General features: G+C 46.1%; 1 protein-coding gene across 3 annotated transcripts in view; it reads right to left on the bottom strand.

Moving 5' to 3' along the window:
• Nucleotides 1-4,094, bottom strand: part of LNX1 (ligand of numb-protein X 1) — a 116,274-nt gene extending 112,180 nt beyond the window's left edge. Inside the window, exon 1 of one of the 3 annotated variants that reach the window (XM_059671131.1) lies at nt 3,942-4,094. The gene's annotated coding sequence lies outside the window, so the exon portion shown is untranslated. Of the gene's footprint in view, nt 1-3,447; nt 3,893-3,941 lie in introns of those variants that run through there. The other 2 variants (XM_059671110.1, XM_059671120.1) reach the window with 2 other exon arrangements.
• Nucleotides 4,095-16,403: the final 12,309 nt, after the last annotated feature.

The following is a 16,403-nucleotide window of genomic DNA, read 5'->3' as shown; positions in this document are numbered from 1 at the left end:
AAGAATCCACTGTTTGTTTATATCGCAGAGTCCTCCTGCTCTCAGTTCTTCACAGACCAGGCATGGCACTGGCAGCTCCCCTGCCCTGGAACTCCAGCATAAACAAGATAATCTTTATTAACAGGTTTTCCTTCTGGGCCTTTGGGGGCCTTTGGGGAAATCTGCTTTGCTCAGAGTCTTTGGCCCTCAATGTACTACCGTTTGTATCACTATTATATCCAGACTAGGCATGACCTCAGATGCCTAACTCTGACCAATAGAACAAATGTTTTCTATAATATATAATAATAGTTAAGATGCATTGAGCACTTACTATATACTTGGCATTTACATAAAATCGTTTCAACTATTCCTCACAACAGCACTGGGTTTGGTAACTATTCCATTTTCCAGATGGCGAACCTGAGACAAAGAGATACTAAGAAACTCATTTAGCTTAGTAATTTACATGGCAGAACCAGCCTCAAATCCAGATTTGTCTGATTCTACCTACTACGCTTTCCTTTCAATAAATTTATACTAGTAATAGCTATCAGTATGCCAGGTCCTACTCCAAAACGTCACATATTTAAGCTCATTTCATCTGCACAGTAACTGTTTTATAGCTGGCATAAAGAGGGGTCAATAACCTATCCCAGGTCACATAGCTAGTATGTGATAGAGCTGGGTTTTGAACCCAGGCAGACTGATGCCAGACACCAGACCACTATTCTAAAGCAGTGGCACTATTCCACCCAGAAAGGAATAAATAAGATTATTATGCCCTAGTGAGGCATTGCCCACCCCTCAGCTGTCAGTCTGAACTACCCTTCCCCTCCCTAGGTGTGCAGCCACGTAGCTTCTGTGAGAGGACAGTGGTGGTTTGTGAAGTATACCATTTCAGCATCCCTCTTTTAGGAAAAGGTAGACAAGGAAACTGATGGGCAGGGAGGTTGAGGTTCTTCTCCAGGGTCCCCTAAGCAAGCTAGTAGAGGCTCAGGGTTATAAAACCCTGTCGTCAATCAACTAGGCTGTTCCCTTGCTCTTGAATGATGAAAGCTTGCCTTATCTTTTCAGGATAGGGTGAGACTTACAGAAGGTCCCAGGGACCTGGGAACACACCTGTTTTTATGCAATGACTCAAGGTCATCAAAAGGCAGAGGATATTCCACGAGGGGGACAATCCTGTCCAAAGAATTCACAAATTCCCCTTTCACAGGACAGTGCAGGCTCCAAACCAGCTGCCTCCTCTCCCAGTGACCCGGCAGGCAGCTCACCCAGACTGCAGCAACGGGTGTTTGCCTACAAGTCTGGAGGAGAGTAAGCACCCACCCCATCCGCCCTGGAAATAGCACAGCTGAAAACAGAAAGGGCAGCCTGCAAGTCCCACTACAGCCAACACAAGAGGATACATCCCCTGAAGACCTGTGTGAGACCACATTTTATAGGTCTGTCGTGGGATGAGAGCCCTGAGCTGGGGAAGGTGGGGGGACAGCAGTGGCCTGCGAGGCTGGCAGAGACCGATCTGCCTGGCTGTTTAATGACACAGTTTAAGCATTCTCCTGCCCGCTTTCTTTCTCTGATCTGTTAACATCGACGTTAATTACTTACAATTAATAACCATAACCCTGTTTTTCTTTTTCTCATCTGTTAACATTGATGTTAATTACTTACAATTAATAACCATAACAAGAACGATCAGGGTTCCTAACAATTGTAAACACAAGAGATCTTTTATCTCCATAGGGTCAGACAATCCCCTCCGAACAACCCCGGAAGGTGCCTTCAAGGAGGAGGGGCCTGCCTTCATCTGGCCCCCACCTAGCACAGACCTTGCCTCTCAGCGCTCCATGTTGTCTCATTTACTTCTGACGACTACATTATCATCACAGGGATTATTATCCCCGTTTTACTGAAGAAGAAACTGAAGGTCAGAGAAGTTAAGTAACTTGCTCAAGGATATGAACGGAAGAGACTGTACATTTTTTCGGTCAGGCCCTATTGCCACTTGAACCAAGGGATGGAGTCACTACAGGCAGGGAACCACGGTGGCTCTTCCCACCCCTCTGGGCAATACTTATGTGCCAATTCTCCAAGAGATCTACTGCATTCTAAGTAACCTGACCCTGCCTAACCCTAGTCTCTGTCATTGTTTCTTTTTATACCTGGGGACCTGGTAGTCATAGTTCTGTTCCTTTAGTAGCTGTAGAAACTGACATGTAGTGATGGAATGATTTGTTCAATCATAAATTAATTACTGTGCATAGAACCGAGAACCATGGTAATCTTGTGGGAGAGGTTTGTGACTTTAAAGACATGTTTTATCCAGAAGATTCAGGACCCAAGAGATTTTTTTCTCTCCTCTACTGTCAAAACTCTGGAGCAAGTGAGAACACCAGCGAGGGACAAGCAGAGGCCACCACCCAACACACTGGCTCAGGGGAAAGAACAGACACAAAGGTGGGAAAGAACAATACACGCCCTTACTCCAAGGAGCAAGAGGGAAATTGGCAACCAGCACAGGATGGGTTCTCAGTGTCGAGAAGCAACTGAGACAAAACAAAACAAACTTCTCATCTTGTTTCAATTTATACTTTTGAAGAACTGATGTGCACTTTGAGTTCCTGGGTGAGTAAAGAGGAGCATAATTCCTCACCAGTTATTTTTTTAAAAAAAATATATTTTATTGATTTTTTTACAGAGAGGAAGGGACAGGGATAGAGAGTTAGAAACAACGATGAGAGAGAAACATCGACCAGCTGCCTCCTGCACGCCCCCTACTGGGGATGTGCCCGCAACCAAGGTACACGCCCTTGACCGGAATCGAACCTGGGACCCTTCAGTCGGCAGGCCGACGCTCTATCCACTGAGCCACACCGGTCAGGGCACCAGTTATTCTTTTACAAACATATTTGCTAACTGAAATCTCAGAAAAACAACCAATGAATGAAATGCCTCCCTAGCAGGTGGACTTCTCTCCCAAGTTCCCAGCTCATCCCTGGAGGGAACTGTGTTGGGAGATGGTTGCTCTCCTGCTCTAACCACTGTGGAGTGTGGCCAGTGGACTGTCAAGAACAGAAGTAGTAACGGCTGCGTGCTCAGGACTAGGAAAACCAAAATGGATCCTAGAGGTAAAATTTCTTGTAAAAATGTCAGGTCCCCGCAGAACAATCTCCCCAGTATATTTGCTACTAAAAGAGAGAAAGAGAAAGTGGACGAGTGCCAGAAAATTAAATGGCAGTTACCTTCTTGTAAGCAAAGAGGAAATAGTCTTTACTTTAACCGAAGTGAAGGGTCAACGGGCAGCCAGTCCAGAGGTGAATGTAAACAATTCCAACCAGATAGCAAAGTGGTTTTTAAAAGGGTGTTTAGCAAAGAACAAAGAAAACAGTAGACTTTTCAAAAGAGAAGTACTGTAGAGGGAGGGCAACTGGAGTAGAGGGCGTCTGAGTGGGGAACAGAATTTACCTGTTTGAGAAAAAAACTTCAGCGAGGGGGGGAGCAATTAAGGACGTTGAGCAGCTTTCGGTTGAAATTGCCTCTGGTGTGATGAATGCAGAAAGCACGGCAAAATAAAGCAAATACAGCCATTCTGAATTCAGCTGGCGCTGGCCTCCCCACCCCCAATAGACCGGCTGAATTGGTCTGTACCTTTGAGTTAAGTTTCAAAAGTCTCTATTCCATTCCAGGGTTAAAAAAAAAAAAAATCAGATCAACTTCCCAGACAAGCAGAGGCTGGATTAATGATTAAGAGAAGCAAAAGGGATTAAATATCTGGTCTGGGAGGACTTGCCTGTGCAACCAAAACGGCAAAGGCATCCCTCTGCGCTTCTCTCTCAAAAGGGCTTCTCCCTCTGGGACAAACACCCGAGGCTTGTAGTTTTCATTCCAATGCCTCATTCAGATGCCTTGGGGCCAGGGGTCTGAATGCTGAGAGAGGAAAATGGAGGGTTTCAGCTCACCTTTGTAAGTGTCTGCCCGCCCCGCAGCTCTCATGCTGTGCAGGTGAATCCAGCAGCTCCCCGGGCAGCCCAGCCCGAGCTGTGACCAGCCTGAGCCTCCGCGTACAGGTGCCTAGAGGACGGAGGAGGGCATTGGTCGGTGGAGAGCAGGAAATGTGTGACATCACAGGGAGCCTCGACAGATAAAACATTGCTGCGACCTGAGCTATTGAAACAGTCAGTAGGTCCCGCCCACCTGTCATTTACCTGAATACCTGCAAGCAGGTAGGTGGCGTCTCTGCCTGGACAAATGAATCAGTTAGAGCAATTTGCTGCATGGAATGTACTTTCTTTCCTGAGCACAGCACGTGACCATCCCCGTGGACAGGTCTGAATTTATACACCTGGTTGCTCCCCTGGCCCCTTCCTACCAATCCCTCCCCCATAGCTGCCTACAGAAGAGTTAAAGGGGAAGTTTAAACACCAAAATGAGGCGGTAATTTAGTGGGCGTTAAAAAGGAAGAGTGTGAAGATGGAGTGCTTGGGAAACAGCTGAGATTCACCCCCATATGCCCTTTTGAATGGCATTCATTTGAACCCCAAGTGCTTCTCTGTTTCAACATTGTAACAAATTGGAGGTGACATTTGAAATTCATTAAAAAACAACGCCTAAACATGGTACTAGTCAGCAGTTTCAAAGTCGAGTTTGCAAACACTTCTCCCAGCCCCCACCCCTTCCTGCATTTTAATTCCATATTCAGGAGTCTGTCATCCCCACCTCAGCTCCGTGGCAGTTAGAGTCACAGGGCTACAGTTCACTATAGGCCTGCAATTAGGAGCCATTTACATGATTCAGATTCGAATGATAGCACAGTAATAAGGCAGCGTTGTCTGCTGCTTCGAGCCAGGAGGGAGGAGTAAGAACTATTTCTGTCTGGAGCTTGGAGTGTGACCCTGGGCCAGTCACGGTGTTGCTTCAGCTTCTCCTGCAGGGAAGGCGGGGAGGTACCGCCCAGCCAGCACCGCAGCTGCGAGCCATTACCCCGCCTGGTAAACCCTTTGGCATCTTCTAGAGGATTGTAAACAACTCCCATGGTTGGATTTAAACGTTGTGTATTCCCGTGGCCCCCGTCCAGCATCTCCGGACAATTTGTTCCCTCTCTGGAATGTGTTACCTGGGGAAATGGTGGGTTCTCCTTTCCCCCAAGGAAGGCCTGCTTGCCCAGAGATATTTATTCTTCTCTCTCGCGCAGCCCCCCGCCCCCACGTCACCCCCCCCCCCACCCCGCCACCCCACCACCCTTAAAGAAAAAAAGGTTGAATTCCCATTTCCCTCCAATTCTGTCTCCTTCTGTCCCTTTTCCCTCTCCTACTGATACTGGAAATGCGTTGTTTCCACAGCTTCTAATATTGTACTACTTCCGAGGGTTTCAGACCAGTGGGTTGGTTGATCGGTGTTGTGGTTTGGAGGCGGGCTGGAGGGAGGGTGAATGGGAAGGGGGAGGGGGAGAGGAGCGGGGAGGGGAGGGGAGGACGAAAGGTCTTGATTCGTTCCCTTGGCCTTGACATTGACTAGACGCGGGCAGTCATTCGATACCTTGTAAAACAAGCAGGGAGCAAAGAGGGAAATTCTAGTCAAGGTCGCGGGGTGCGGGGCAGGCTCTGGTGCCTCACCTGCAGGAGAGCTGGCTCCTCTCCGAGCCATGTAGCCTCTGCAGACTGCGCAAGCTCCCTTCCCCACCTGGGAGCTGGGTGCGCTTTGCAGAGAGTCGGAAGCTTAAAATAAAAATCCCCCATTCATGTCTTATCCAGTGGAAAGTTAGGTGGGGCTACTCCTTTATTTTTGAAACAATGACAGCAAAGATGAAGGCAGCAAGACCTTTTATACGCAGGTCTTTCAGGAAAAGGTACCATTCCTCCAGTTTGATACTGGATTAAGAAACATCAGCAAAACAAAGCCTCCTCCTTCTCTGGCAGGGTTTTTCCAGGGACCAGAGGAGGGGCGGGGAGTCTGCCAACCTGATGAATCATCTAGAAGATTACCCTCCAGCAGCCTGCGCCACAGCCTGCCTTCCCTGTGCGTCAGTCATGCCTCACCTCTTCCCAAGGGCCCCGGGTCCTGCTTGAGAGAGGAGAATCACAGACAGGCTTTTTGTTTTGGAAGCGGGGAGGATCGGAGAGGAAAAGAATGTGTTGGAAGTGATAGTGCATAATGCTCATCCAAGGGCCTCAGAGCTGTGGGGCTTCACCTCCGATATTCACATCCACACAGACATCTGCACATATGGTCTATGAATAAAAATTCAGAACAAGAATTGAACCAGGAGTAGAGTCCACTCCCAGGTACTGTGTATAAAGAAGAGGAGAAAAAAAAGTTTTTCACACATCAGCCATCCCAAGTGAGATGGGTCTTGGTACTCCTGGATTTAGAATACTCTTCAACGATTTAAAAAAAAAAAATCAATAAGGGCTTCGTTATTCTCTTAGGGCTGTTGCATTCTTATGGAAAGGGAATTTCTGAAGTATTGGTGAAAAGATATAAATAAAAATCCTAAAGAACCAACATTGAATACGTGCTTAGCAGGTGTTTCTGACTTTTCTAAGCACTCTTCACAACAACCCTGTAGGTTAGGTATTATTACTAGTTGCATTTACAGCTGGGGAAACCAAGGCACAGAGAGGCTGACAATGTGCTTAGTGACAGCACAACCAGCGAGTGGCAGGGCCAGAGCAGTTTCAGCCTCTGGAAAGAAAGGGAAGGAAGGCTCTGACGTCATGCTCCTTGGGCAACTTCCTGGACACTCTGAAGCTTCTTACCTATCCTCTGTTCAGAAGGAAGTGCCTTGAAGAAGTGGCCCTGGGGAGTGTAATTTCTGGGAAGAAATGTCTCCAAGGAACTCTACTCCTTGTCCAAATGTCTCCATTTGAATTAGTAATCTGGTTTATGCATTGAGTATATATGTATAGAACATATAGACATATGGGTACATATATATATATATATATATATATATATTTATGAGAAAAAACACCAGGAAATCCATCACCCCTGAAGCATATTTGAAATCATCTTTTTGAAGCCTACCAAGCCAACCCAGGAAGGGAGGGCCAGCCTGAGGGGCCCTTCCAGAATAATCAGTTGTAATTTTCTCTGACATCTTTTATAGAACATGGAACTCTGTACAACTGGATGACATGAGACAACGTAACCTTAAGTTCCAATATGAACCACTGCCAAGGTGGTTGGCAAATACTAAACACACACTACTCCATTCCCACCTCCCCTACCATTCTCACTGTTATTGCTGAAAGGGCATGGTGCCCTTGAGCTCAGAGGTAACTTCAAGATGTAAGTCCAAGCACAGTGCAATTTCTATCCTTAGTTTGACAGGAAGCGGGAGGGATAATCAGGAAAGGAAAAGATTGGTATTGGCTGGTGCCATTAGAGAAGACTTCACAGAGCATGGAATATGAATGGGACGCGGAGGGATTTGGAGAGGTGGTGACAAGGGCAAACAGTCCAGGCAGGGAAGCACTATAGGTGGAGGCAGGGGTGATCATAGCCTTTGCTTGTAAGGGAGGAAGCTGTGTGGTATGGGGAGAGGGGAGAGACCAGACAATAAAGTGTCCATCCTGCTGGGGTGAAAAGGATCCGTTGCATGCTAAATTTGGTTGGTAAGGTGGGACCAGATTATAAGGAGGCTCAAGGACTGACTGCCTTAGGTCTTTATAGTACTGCTGGCTGCTTCTCTCATGATGATTAAACAGATTTTAAAACATGTAAGAAGAAAAGAAATTCAGTATCTTGGGCATGGGGTGATTTATTAAGAGTGACAAAGTTCTCAATGTCAAGCTAAAATTCCATGATATGCCATTTCGGCTACCATATAAGCATCTTCTCTTTAGAAGTAAGCCTCCTTTGCAGTCGCTGTACCCTGTAAACTTTGTTTCTTGGAGGGACAGGTGGAATGCATTAGAAAGCTCTCTGAACTCAAGGTTGGGCCTGTCCTAGTTACCCAGCTAGCTCACTTGGACTTTTTTGATTAGTTTGAATTCTTTTATGTGTCTTGACAGGGAAATCTAATGGGGGAAAGGAGGTCTGTTTTCAAAGCTCTTTCCTTCTAAATCACCGCAATGAAGGTTGGCGGTCTCAAGGATTCCCCCTGGCAATGAACACATTGCTAAGCCCATGCCTCATGATTCGTCAGAATCATTTTTTGGAAGCCCTGTTCGCTCTCCTCCTATGCCTTATTTGCAGAGTTGTCTAAGAAGACTGAAAGCCACAAAAGTGAACATATGCCATATGCTTTTAATAAAAGGCATCTCTAGAAGTATCTTTGGCTGAAAGTATTTAGCATTATGAGAATAGAATTACGGTATACATTCCATTACATTGGACTCAGTTTCTCAGTGTTGTTATTTTTAAAACTAGCTTAGCTCCAAATCTTTCATTGGCTAATTACAAGTATTTAACATGATGCAAAGAAGCAGATCCCTGAAGGGCAATTATGGAAAATAGTAATAATCACAAATATCAGCTGATGTGATAGATGCCATCTGGTTCTATGTATGGGGAAGAGATTGCATTTCCCCCACAAACTCACAGCCTGTGTGTTGCCTGATTTGCAGGTGAGCTTCTAGGATAGTCTTTGGGTATGTGATTTAGGAGCAGATATTCCTCTGGTTTGTGTACTTTTGTGGGTAGAGGGAGTACCTCAGTTATTAGAGATGGCTCACAGTATGTGAAGGTTTACTACATGCATTTTTGGCTAGCACACTTATCTATCATAGCAATAAAAAAGGCTTCATTGTTGCTGTCTCTATCATTGTCTATATTCCACAACTGTAAATATATTTATGTTTCTACAATTCCATTCTTATATAAACCAGGTAGGTTAGTCAATATTTTGGTGATGGTTGTAGCTATTTTGGAGGTTGTCATATCTTTGTTTCTTTATTGGTTCCTATATATCTATCTCTATCTCTATCTCTATCTCTATCTCTATCTCTATCTCTATCTCTATCTCTAATCTCCATTATAATTGACCTAATACCATCCTCCTTGTTAACTCTGGCCCCATCTTGAGGGCTTCCATGTCCTTCTAGATGACCCATCCAGCAACCTTCACCTCCTCAACTACAAGGACATTTACCTCTACTCCTCTTGAGCTGACCATTCTCAGGGCCACCTCTTGGATCTTTTTATCATCCCAAAATTTTCCATTTCAAAAGAATCTGAGAATGCTACTCTCTGCTGTATTCTCTCAACTATTCAAGTTTCTCACTCCCTTACTCAGACTTTGCCTTCTTTTCCGAATTGATTGTGAGCCCTGGCTCCTGGACTCCTGGAGATGGCCCAAGAATAGCCATTCTCTGCTTTTGTCACTTCAGGCCTATCTGGCCCAGATCCCGCTTCTTCGTCAGCTTCCTCAACTTCCTAATGACCTGGCGGAACCATGGCCCGGCCCTCTCTCTTTCTATAGGCACAACAACCAGTGTCACTAGAGCTGCTTGGCATTGCCAGCTGCACTTGCCACCCTCCTTGGCAATCCAGCCAGTGTCTCTTCCTTTCCTCTCAGTGGGCATCCCACCTTCAGTTCATTTGTGTTGCTCCTGCCTGCCTGTCCAACCCCACGGTCATCTCCTTATCCTTTCTATTGACACAATACCACCCCCAGCCCCCAAGCCCTAGTAATGCTGTGTTAAAGGGGAGAACTCTCCACACCCACACTTCCACAGGAAAGTGGTTTCCAAAGCAAGGTCTGACCATGCCCCACCCTTTACTCACTCTGCCCTAGAGTCCCTGATGAAAAATGGGAAAGTACAACTGGGTAAGCTCACAGTTGCTCCTCCCTTTTCTGCCTTGAGAGTGAGCCAGCCTTTCCCTAAGCTGCTCCAGGCTGAATCTTTGCTGGGCAGGCTTCTGTGGGAGAAGCTGCTGTGCCCAGATTTGCCCAGTCTATGCCTTTAAGCTCTGCTTTTCCTTGTTTTAGGCCTTGTTCTCCAACTTAGCCATTTCCATTTAAAAGTGATAGTTTGGCCTTCAGAATTATTCTTTTGAATTTTCTCAAAATCTTTCAAACCCATGTGGGAAAGAGAGGTGCAGTTTATTGGCACCCCTCCTTGGGTAACCCCCAGAACCTGACTATTTTTGGTTCCCAGAACAATCAGGGCCTCTCCCTTCTGGCTCTTCCCCATGCAACACCATCCTAATACTTATTATTTTCCTTTGCCTGGATTGGTATTGTGCATTTCGTCTATGTTCTCATACAGAATCCTGGCAGAAACCCCATGAGCAAACTCTACTTAACAAATGGAGAAACGGAGTCACTGACAGGTAAAGTAACTTGTCCAACATGACCAGCTGGTCACAGCCAGACCTGAGACTCGGGTATTACTACCGCAGCCTGGAAACTCCTACTCCATATTCAGGGCTCAGCTCAAATGCCATCTCCTTCACAGAACCTTCCTGACTTTCTGAAACAGGTATCTGTGTCTGCCCTGTGCTCTCCACACGCAGTACTTCGCAGTTACTTTATTGACTGTATTTTTTTTTTTTTAAAGACTGTCTCCTCTGCAGACAGCCAGGGAACATGGCTTTTCATAGATCCTCAGGACCTGGCCCAGTTTTCACAATAATACTACTATCTAAACATCCATCATTCATTCATTCATTCATTCATTCACTCACTTATTCTACAATTTTATTAAGCACCATTAATATCCTAGTCAGTGAAAAAGGTGAGAAGAATCTGTTTTCAGACATTCATAGTCAATAGAGAGGCAGAGGTCAAGACGAACGATTAAAGCACAGGCTGGAAATCCCCATAAAAGAAGTGATGCAGTGCAGTTGCATGAAGGAAGGAAGTGAGCTTGTACCTTCTCATTTAAAGGTTCCAATTTGTTAAAAAGTACTTGATTGCTAGGCTGGCATGGCCCAGTGGTTGAGTGTCAACCTATGAATTAGGAGGTTACTGTTCTATTTCCAGTCAGGGCACATGCCCAGGTTGCAGGCTCCATCCCCAGTGTGGGGTGTGCAGGAGGCAGCCAATCAATGCTTCTCTCTCATCATTGATGTTTCTAGCTCTCTCTCCCTCTCCATTCCTCTTTCTGGAAAAAAAGCAAAAAGAAAAAAAAGTACTTGCTCAGGTTTGCCAGCTCGTAAATGATGGAGCCAACACCGGAGTGTAGTTCCTGACTTAGAGCCTATAATCTTCCCAGTGGCCGTCACAGCCTCTTCTTGGTCCTCAGCCACGGGGGCCAGGCAGAGAAGGAGGCCCATGGGAACAAGGACCTAACCTGCTCTAGATTATGTGCATGTCAGCCCAGAGAACCTGAGGTCTCTTACAGTGCTACAATTTTCACATTGTAGAGGCGGGTTCTCTGAGCAGGTAGAAAGACTACTTTCCAGAGTTTTGTGCCCACACCAGGACTGGCTGGCACCTTGACAGAGCAACTTGAAAAACATCTGTGCTCTCAGGTGACAGTAACATATGTATTTAGATGAATTGAAATTCTTTTAAATTGGAGTTGGCAATGTCAGTACACCTCATAAGCTTTTTAAGTGGTATGTGATCTAAATCCCATTTAATTTTATATTTTGTGTCTCCAGTCCTCAGTGAATAAGGATGAATTACCATTTTCCTCACAACAACCCTCCACATACTTGCTGTTTAGCAGAGTATTGTGTCCAGGCCTAAGAGCCCAACTTCTTCAAACTTTTCCTGAGAGAGTTGAAAATTTATAATAACTAATAACATAAAGTGACTAAAAAAAATGTCCCAATAAGGGATAGAGTGGAAAAGGCAAAAGGAAGAGGAGGATCATGTTACTGGCCTCCTCGGTGTGAGAAGCACAAAAGAAGCCAACTTTCTAGGTGGGGAACTTGCGCTTCCATCCAAGAAAGGGCAGGCCCTCAACAACAGGGATACTGCCAAGGAGCCGTCCTTGAGTTCTCCTTAGTCAAAGAGAACTGAAGAAAGAATGTCATGAAAACCACTCACATTAATGGGGAGACGGCCCCTTGGTCAGATTCTGGCTAACTGAGTCTCAGCAAAAGGAAGTTCATTTGCCCAGCCGGCATGGCTCAGTGGTTGAGCATCGACCTGTGAGCCAGAGAAGGTCACGGTTCATTTCCCGGATTCTGAGTCAGGGCACATACCTGGGTTGCGGGCTCGATCCCCACAGTGGGGATGTGCCAGAGGCAACCAATCAATGATTCTCTCTCATCATTGATGTTTCTCTCTCTCTCTCTCCTCTCTCTCTCTCTCTCTCTCTCTCTCTCTCTCTCTCTCTCTCTCTCTCTCTCCTCTCTCTCTCTCTCTCTCTCTCTCTCTCCTTTTCCTTTCCTCTCTGGAATCAATTTAAAAAAACATGTATTTTTTAAAAAGAAAGCTCATTTCATTTTTCTCACATCATGAGCAGAGGAAGATGCTCCTTTTCAAGTTGGACAATGAATCCGATTGGGTGCTTTCCTTTTCAGCCCTTCTTGGAGGTGAATTCTGCATGAGCACCTGCCGCTAACCCATGATGAAGTGCCTGAAGTGAACAAGGGTAGAATTCCTGGTGGTCATGAGGCCAGCGAGGTGGAGCAGTGGACATGGGTCAGATGATGTGGAGGGAGGGCTTCTTCCTGTCCAGGTCTGGTAACCCCAACCCCAGGAGCAGCCATCTCCTCCCAAGCTCAGCATGGGAGCTGTACTTCCAGTTCACAGTTTAGAGGATCACAGAGTAGTACGTACTTTCCCCCCCTGCTACCCTTTGTGAATTATGAGACCAAGGGGTTGCCATCATCATGGCCTTCCCTGGAGTCCCCATCACTGAGTAGCTCGACTAATCCTGAGTTGGAGATGCTGATTTCAGTGCAACCAAGGGCCCTGGGGACAGGTGAGACAGCAGGAACTCATGCCCCCAGGATAGGAGCAGGTCTGAGAAGAGGCCTGCATTTTATTTTCAATCTAGTCAGCTCGATTCAATGAACCTTTATGAAGTGCTAAGAGCAGTGTTATTACCGGTCTGGGAACAGAGGCCCCAGATCTCCAGGCTCCCTGTTTGTCTTGTCTTAATATGGGGCTTTGTCAATATCAGTGCCAGCCATCAGCCCAGGGCGGCCAGGCTGGTTCTTCCAGTTCAGGTTGTACCCCTAAAGTGGCACGGTCCACGTGGCCAGAGAAGAGGCTGCCCTTCCGGTCCTCTACCACTTTCCCTGAGTCTCCCCTGGAAGTGGACTGGAAGTGCAGCTTTGTCAAGTCCCGCCACAGGCATGCTCACACTGCCATGTTGGTCACTCCCACTAAAGTGTCTTCCCAGGAAGCCAGTTCTTCTAAGTGATTCGGCTGCACCTGGATCCACCCACCCCTAAACCCGCAGCTACAACTGTGGTGTGAGTTGGCAGCAAGCCAGCTGCACCGTGTTTCCTCTTCAATGTCCTGTAGCTGTGGGTTTGGGCAGCAGTTGTGTTAGGTATGTTCCTTCCTCATCGCACACCTTTGAACTTGAAGTTGGAAGATCTGTGAGGTTCCTGGTTTATCCTCAACCCATCTCAAGGTAGCATCTCTTTAGAATAAAGGAACCAGGAACCAGGTGCCAGGGGTAACCAACAGGCCAGTCCCAAATGCAAGTCCTCTCAAAGCAAACTCTCCACACTGATTACCATTACTTCCCCCTGTTCCTCAACCCCCTCGTACAAATCTCTTCATTCTACAGAGCCCATACTAGTACACCACCTGCCCTCTTTATTCCTGCTTAAATGGCTATCTTCTGTTAGCACCACGGTCCACCCCTGGAATGATTACGTGAGATTTCATGAAAAAAGCAAAAGTGGATTCTCATCAGGAAACCTTAGGATTCCACTGGCATGATGGAAAGAGGGACAGAGTGAGAAACAGAAATCAAGGTCTGTCAATGCACATGCCCAAAGTAACAGCAATGAAGTTAGTCTCTGTAGTGATACAGGGATGGATCCAAATGTAACAAGCAAGCTGTGCTGTCTATCATCTTGACATCATCACTAGGGGTTAGTCTGGATCCTACCAGAAACAGATGCTGAGATGGGATTAAACATGCAAGGACTTTTATCAGAGAAAATACCTATGTGAGTGACAATGGGAAAGGAAATGAGAAGGATTGGGAGAACCCCTGAAGAAGCTTAATAACGCCTTTGTTGAATGAATGCACGAGTGAACAAAGTACAGTTTGGAAAGGGAAAGAGACGAATTTGGGTACAAATGCAGAGTTGCTATGGGGTTATAGGCAGGGTAGCTATTCAGCTGGTGTCCATGCTGGGACTGTACCAGGTCTCTACTCCTGATATCTGTTCTGATTGGTCAGGTCTATTCTGATTGGTTGATGCCTGTGCTATAATGATGATTAAATATTTTAAAAATCACTCCCCAGTACACAGATTGTCATATTGCCTGGAATTTTTGATGATGGTTTCACAAATAGACAACAACTTATTTCTGATGGCCACTGCACTGAAACATAGGGCCACCATTCATACTCACAGTTCTTAAGGATCTCTGGTGGTGTGCAAGAAACAGGGGAGCTGACAAAACCCACTTGTTATTCTGTGAATTTGATGGAGGGAGGTTTACCAAATTGATGGTTTGTCCATTTGGAGTTGCTGATGAGCTGCTGAGTTTTGTTTTACCCATCCTAGAAAAGAATTCATATCACTCTTTTTCCCTGGCTCCACTGAAAACACACTAGCAACTAACGCTGGTGCACTCCTTACTTGTTCTCTCATCCTGAGCACAGTACGTACTCCTTAAACTGAAGAATGAGAAAAAGTGAGCTGAGGCCAAATGAAAAGTGACCTTTGGCCAAAGTCCTTACACTCACAAAATGCTTGAAGTCAAAGGGATGTTTGGGAAGACTGCTGACATGTCTCCGCATAAAAGCCAAGGGAACAAGAAGTGGAACTGGCAGAGGCCATGCTGATGTGGGAGTGCGGAGGCAGGAGAAGCAGAGGAAGTGACCCAGGAACTCCCAGAGGTCGCACTGAGGCCTCTGAATTCCCATGGGCAGGGGTATGGGGTTTCAGGCCAAGTGTAACTAGATCTCCGAAGGGTGTGCAAGGGGGCATTCCTGATATCTGTAATATATCTGTGATGTTCTTAGGCTAGCTAGATTTGTTTGTTTGTTTCTTTATTTTTGTTAATCCTCACCAGAGGATATTTTCTCCATTGATTTTTACACAGAGTGAAGGGAGAGAGGGAGAGAAGGATGAAGGGAGGGAGGGAGGGAGAGAGAGAGGGAGAGGGAGAGAGAAACACTGATGTGAGAGAAACACATTGTTTGGTTGCCTCCTGCATGTACCCCAACCAGGGCAGGATTAAACCTGCAACCCTGCCCTTGACTGGGACTTGAACCTGTGACCCTTCGGTGTGAGGCCAACACTCCGATACTGAGAACACGGGCCAGAGCTGGATTTGTTTATTTCTTGCAACCAAAAGTGAATTATAAACACCAGTCCAAAGTCAGAGACAGACTAATTTGTCTTTTATGTAATAAACTGGAAGGTAAATTCTCTAAGATTAAGGGTGTTTCCTCATGTCTGGGATGGAGCTGAGCCCCTTGGGTGGGGATGGCCGGTCACAGGTCACTTCTTTCAAGGAAAGAACGGCAGCCACGCACAGAACTGGACAAGCCAATGCTCTAGAGAAGTACAGGATTCTAGGGGAAGTGACATGGTCTACTGTGCACATTTAAATTCCCTTCCATATTAATGAAGAGGTTAATTTCCTGACATAGGGCACATGCTCTTTCAGAGTTCTCGTCATTGCTTCTCTTCTCCTGCGTGATAATGGCTCCATCCATCCCATCAAACACACGCTCTCACTAGAACCAAGGATTGTACTATCCCTGTGCTCACTTTTGGGAAAAACCTCTTTAGTAAGCTCTTTCCAATGACCTGATTGGACAGCGGCACCTGTTTCCTGTTCAGACTGACACATTGGCCAACAGCGCACAGGGCTCTCTTCTTTCCTCTTCATCCAAGGCCTGCAGGAAAGAAGAGCTAAAAATACCTGCCTCTTCGTGTGCCAGGCAAAGGTGGAAATGAGATTAGGGCTGGACAGCAGAAAACTCAAGGAATTCAGCCTGAAGATAGCCTGCCTCAGGAATGATCGAACTGGTGAAAATGAGGAAAAAGGAAGTGGAAAATCTAAAGTCAAACCAGTGATAAACAAATTAGAGAGAAAAAGGAGAATTAAGTATATTCACCGTCATACCAAGGGAGGAAAATGGCACTTCCACTCGGTCAAAACTGCGTATCTCAGCTCATTTAACAATGACATCCCTGTAGCCAAATCCATGAAGATTCTCAGTCCTAATCTATTTCTTTCCCCTTAGCACCAGACTCCAGCCACACTGGCTGCCTTACTTTTTCTTGCTCACACCAGGCATACCTCCACCATATGATTTGGTATTGGCTGTTCCTTTTGCCTGGAATACTTTTCCTCCAGATGTCCACATGGCCAG

This window comes from Myotis daubentonii, chromosome 1, assembly GCF_963259705.1.
Source record: "Myotis daubentonii chromosome 1, mMyoDau2.1, whole genome shotgun sequence".
In the NCBI taxonomy this organism is placed as follows: domain Eukaryota; kingdom Metazoa; phylum Chordata; class Mammalia; order Chiroptera; family Vespertilionidae; genus Myotis; species Myotis daubentonii.
The sequence above is the reverse complement of the archived record's forward strand: the minus strand, read 5'-3'. Positions and strand labels throughout refer to the sequence as shown.